Source organism: Canis lupus, chromosome 22, assembly GCF_003254725.2.
Source record: "Canis lupus dingo isolate Sandy chromosome 22, ASM325472v2, whole genome shotgun sequence".
Classification (NCBI taxonomy): Eukaryota; Metazoa; Chordata; class Mammalia; order Carnivora; family Canidae; genus Canis; species Canis lupus.
In genome coordinates this window covers 23,980,077-23,985,436 of record NC_064264.1, presented here as the reverse complement: position 1 = coordinate 23,985,436, position 5,360 = coordinate 23,980,077, and the positions used below count along the sequence as shown (strand labels likewise).

Sequence of the window (5,360 nt, the reverse complement as noted above, 5' to 3'; positions counted from 1 at the left end):
CCAATGTGTGGCTTGATCCCATGACCCTGAGATCATGATCTGAGCCAAAATATAAAATTGGACACTTAACCAACTGAGCCACTCAGGTTCTCCCATAGATTTTTTTTAAATGGAAAATCATAAATGTTTTAACCTGAAGCATGACAATAATAGCTTTTTAATTAGGTAACATTCCAGTAGCCAATGTATATGAAGACCTACTATATCCCAGAATTTGGAGGCATATTGGGTATGTGGGTATAATCCATAAATAAAGAACTTTTGCACTTATGGACTTAAAGCCTAATAGAGAATACAGAAATTAAGCAATTAAAATAAACCTTGATCAGTGTAATTATCAGAAAATCACAGATTTCAGTGAAAAATCAAATCCATATAGTTCTAAGTGCTGAGTTTTGAGGTGCTTATAGGCCATCTAGGAACACATGTGCTTAGTCTTTTGGATCTGTGAAGCTACAGCTGAATAAAAAAAAATGGGTTCTGGATATAGCTATTAAAATGTAATATCAATGAATTGAAGTAAATAAAATAGTCCAGGGCATGTTCACAGCAAGGTCCAGGAGAACAACTTGGTGCCAAGGAACATATCAAGGATAAGCACAGATAGATCGTTTCCCAAGCAGGACTGAAAGGCAAGGCCAGAGAAGTGGGAGGATATCTACAGAACAAAGAAAAGGGGTTCAAGAAATATATTATGGTCAAATTAAGTGAGAATTTGGAAACTGTTTTCTTATGCTTTTGTTAATCTAATTGCAATGAAATAGTATTGAAAATAATTATTATACTTGGTTGAAAAGTGAATGAAAGTTTAAGAAATTGAAGCAAGAATTGTACAGAATTATTTGAAGAGCTGAGCTTTGAAAGAAAAAAGGTACTAGAGGGTGTGAGTGAATTACTGAGTGAATGAATTGTTTAGATTAAAAATTCAACTAATTAGTTAAAAATGTTCAACCATGTGCATGAAGTAATCCCATTGTGGAGAGGGAGAACGTATTTGTGTGTGTGTGTGTGTGTGTGTGTGTGTGTCTGTGTGTGTGTGTGTGTCTGTGTGTTTATAATTATGTAGAAATATTTAGAAAGGATTCTATGTAATTCATTTTCATTATTTGAGTATCTATCTTGAAGAACTGTAAGATGTCTATTACTTTTCTGGAACCTTATTTCCCTAAGTGTCCTTCAGTCCTACTAGTTGGATTAAAAGTGTATTTATGACTTCTAAGAGTTTTCTCCTTGAATTTGGCCATTGCAAGGATAGAACAAGGCAAGCTACAACATCAGGGAGGGAAAGTGGTTGAAAATAGGTGCCCTACTGCCACTGCTTTTATTCAACCTAGTATCAGAAGTCCTAGTCACAGCAATCAGACAAGAAAAAGAAATAAGAGGCACCCATATTGGTAAAAAGGAAGTTAAATTGTCACTATTTATAGACAATATGATACCATACATAGAAAATCTTAAACTCTGCACAAAAAAACTACTGGAAGTAATAAATGATTTCAGTAAAGTAGCAGGATACATAATCTAATGCCCCCAAATTGGTGATTTTCTGTACCCTAACAATGAAGTTCAAGAAAGAGAAATAAAAAAAAAAATCAACATCGTATATACACTTGCACCAAAATAGTAAAATACCTGGGAATAAACTTAATAAAAGCAGCAAAAAGACCTGTACTCTGAAAAATATAAAACATTAATGAAAGATATGAAGTGGACACAAACAAATGGAAAGATATTCCGTGCTTATGGATTAGAAAAATTAATATTGTCAAAATGTCCATATTACCCAAAGCAGTCTAAGATTCAATGCAATCCCTATCAAAATAACAACAACATTTTTCATGAAACCAGAACAAATAATTATTAAAATTTGTATGGAACCACAGAAGACCCTGAATAGCCAAAGTAATCCTGAGAAAGAAGAACAAAGCTGGAGGTATCACAATTCCAGATTTCAAGTTATACTACAAAATTATAGTAATGAAACAGTATGGTACTGGCACAAAAGTAGACACACAGATCAATGGAATAGGATAGAGAACTCAGAAATAACATTTATATGGTCAATTAAGCTATGACAAAGGAGGCAAGAATCTACCATTATTTTCAATAAACGGTGCTGGAAAACTGGACAGCTACATGCAAAAGAATGAAAGTGGACTACTCTATAACACCATTCATAAAATAAACTCAAGTGGATTAAAGATCTAAATGTGAGACTTGAAGCCATAAAAATCCTAGAAGAGAACATAGGCAGTAATTTCTTTGACATTGGCCATAGCAACATTTTTCTAGATAGGTCCCCTAAAGCAAAAGAAACAAAAGCAAAAATAAACTACTGGGACTATATCAAAATAAAAAAGATTCTGCACAGCAAGAGAAACAATAAAACAAAAAGACAACCTACTGCATGGGAGAAGATATTAGCAAATGATATATTTGATAAGGGGTTAATATCTACAATATGTAAAAAAAATCATACAACTCAACACCAAAAAACAAATAAGCTGATTAAAAAATGAGAAGAAGACCTGAATAGACATTCTTCCAAAGAACACATATAGTTGGGTATCATACACATGAAAAGACACTCAATATCACTCACCATCCAGGAAATACAAATCAAAATCATAATGAGATACCATCTCATGCTTTTTAGAATGGCTAAAATCAAGAAGACAACAAGTGTCAGCAAGGATGTGGAGAGTAAAGGAACATTTTTGCACTCTTGGTGAGAATGTAAATTGGCATAGCCACTGTGGAAAATAGTATGGAGGTTCCTGAAAAATTTAAAATAGAAATATTATATGATCCAGTAATTCCAATAATTGGTATTTATCCAGTGAAAATGAAAACACTACCTCAAAGAGGTATATGCACCCCTATGTTTATTGCAGCATTATTTGCAATGGCCAAAACATGGAAGCCATTTAAGTGTCCATCAATAGATGAATGGATAAGGTTTATACACAGTGGAATATTACACAATCTTAAAAAGGATGAGATCCTGCCATTTGAGATAATATGGATGGACCTAGGGGATATTATACTAAATGAAATAAGTCAGACTGAGAAAGACAAATGCCATATTATTCCACTCATAAATAGAATCTAAAAAGAAATGAAGAAACAAAAAGAATCAGAGCTATAAGGACAGAGAACAAATTGATGGTTGCCAAAGAGGAGAGGGATGGAGTCTGGGCAAATGGGTTCAGAGGAGAGAGAGATACAGGCCTCCAGTTATGAGAAGAGTAAGTCATGGGAATAAAAGGCAAAGCAGGTTTTGGACGGAACAGACCCAGGGACTCCCCTTCTACCAGCCAACGGCCACCCTCCAACCTTTTTTCCAGTCGCAACCTTCAGAGCCATCTTCCTGGCCATCTTCTGCCACCGGCAGCGAACACCCAAGTTTGAATTTAATTCCTTGTCCAGGATCAACCATGAGCTCCCAGATTCGTCAGAATTATTCTACCGAGGTGGAGGCCGCCGTCAACCGCCTGGTCAACATGCACCTGCGGGCCTCCTACACCCGCCTCTCTCTGGGCTTCTATTTCGACCGTGACGATGCGGCTCTGGAGGGTGTGGGCCACTTCTTCCGCGAGTTGGCTGAGGAGAAGCGCGAGGGCGCCGAGCGTTTCTTGAAGATGCAAAACCAGCGCGGCGGCCGCGCCCTCTTCCAGGACGTGCAGAAACCGTCCCAAGATGAGTGGGGGAAGACCCTGGACGCCATGGAAGCCGCCCTGCTTCTGGAGAAGAGCCGGAACCAGGCCCTTCTGGATCTGCATGCCCTGGGTTCTGCCCGCGCGGATCCCCATTTCTGTGACTTCCTGGAGAACCACTTCCTAGATGAGGAGGTAAAACTCATCAAGAAGATGGGCGACCACCTGACTAACCTCCGCAGCTGGCCACCCTCCAGGCTGGGCTGGGCGAGTATCTTTTCGAAAGGCTCACTCTCAAGCATGACTAGGAGCCCCTGGAGACCAGCAGCCTTTGAGGGGCTCCTCTGGCAACCCCCCCCCCCCCCTCCAGTGCCAGGGCTTGTGCCTGAACCTTTTCCCATGCAGCCACTAGGCAGCTTTTTAACCATTCTGGAGCCCTTTCCCAAAACGTGGACCAAATGGAGACAATAAAGCTTTTTGCAGAAAAAAAAAAAAAAAAGGCAAAGCATAAGAAATATGGTCAATGACTATAATAAACTGTAATAACAATGTAATGGGACAGATGGTAGCTATACTTGTGGTGAACATAGCATAGTTCTTAAGTTTGTCAAGCCACTACATTATACACCTGAAACTATGTAACACTGTGGGTCAACTATAGTCAAATAAAAAAATAAATGAATAATTTTTATAAAGTAAATAAATAAAACAATGAAACTAAAAAAAATAAATACCCTGCTTTGACCCAAAGGAATCAAATTAATTACCTTTGACCTCATATGAATGCAAAACAAAGCTTAAGGAATTACATAGAAATTTAAAACAATACATATTTTTTTAAAATTTCTCAGCAATCTCCAGAGGTCTTCCAGCATGATCTTGTAAATGTCTTAGGACACAGTTGCTGCAGGAGAAGACTAAGTAGGGACAAGGATGTAAAGAAATATGGCCACCAAAAGCCATTACCCTTTGAACCCGATCCAGCAAATAAGAAGAGCTTTTGGCATATGCGTCTGCCAAGAACATCTGAGAGCTACGAGAAGCAGCCACTATAAGTAAGTACCAGGAGTTGCTACAGTGAGGGGAATAAAAGCTTAGTGATTCTGCAGGTAGCAATCACCAAGACCCATTACTAACAGCTGCAATGGGGAAATAGTGCTGCCCATGAGGGCTCTCTCTAGGATAGAAAATTAATGATTTGAATAAGGAGATATTATTGCTCAGAAATCTCTGTACCACTGGCAATAAGGAAGGAATATCTCCTAAAAGAGATGGCCCACATTTTTTTCTTTTAACTCTTGTGGCACTTAAATGATTTATTAGTATTATTTTTATTGTTATTTTGTTATTATTCTACTTTATTCTATTCATAGATAAAAACTATTCAGAGAAAAATGAAAAACTCTTTTTCCTTACAAGCCAGATATTTTGGAGTCTTAAATATATACTCAGTGTTAAAACAATCTGAGACAGGAGAATAAAAGACATAGACTTTGAGGATTGAGTTGATAGACCACACAGTCCAAGAAAAGATTTTATGAACTGTGATACACTGATAGATAATAAAAATTTCATGTTTTTATGTCTGAAATGTACTAAAAGTACAAATATCAGATTATTTTAATTGAAATATATTTTAAAATTTATAAGAAAAATAGGACTTTTTATTTTTTAATTAATTTATTTTTTTGAAAAATATGACTT

At 36.9% G+C, this 5,360-nt stretch overlaps 1 pseudogene; it reads left to right on the top strand.

Annotated features, from left to right (window-relative positions):
* Positions 1–3,224: 3,224 nt before the first annotated feature.
* Positions 3,225–4,165, top strand: LOC112678766 (ferritin light chain-like; annotated as a pseudogene).
* The last annotated feature ends 1,195 nt before the right edge of the window (positions 4,166–5,360 follow it).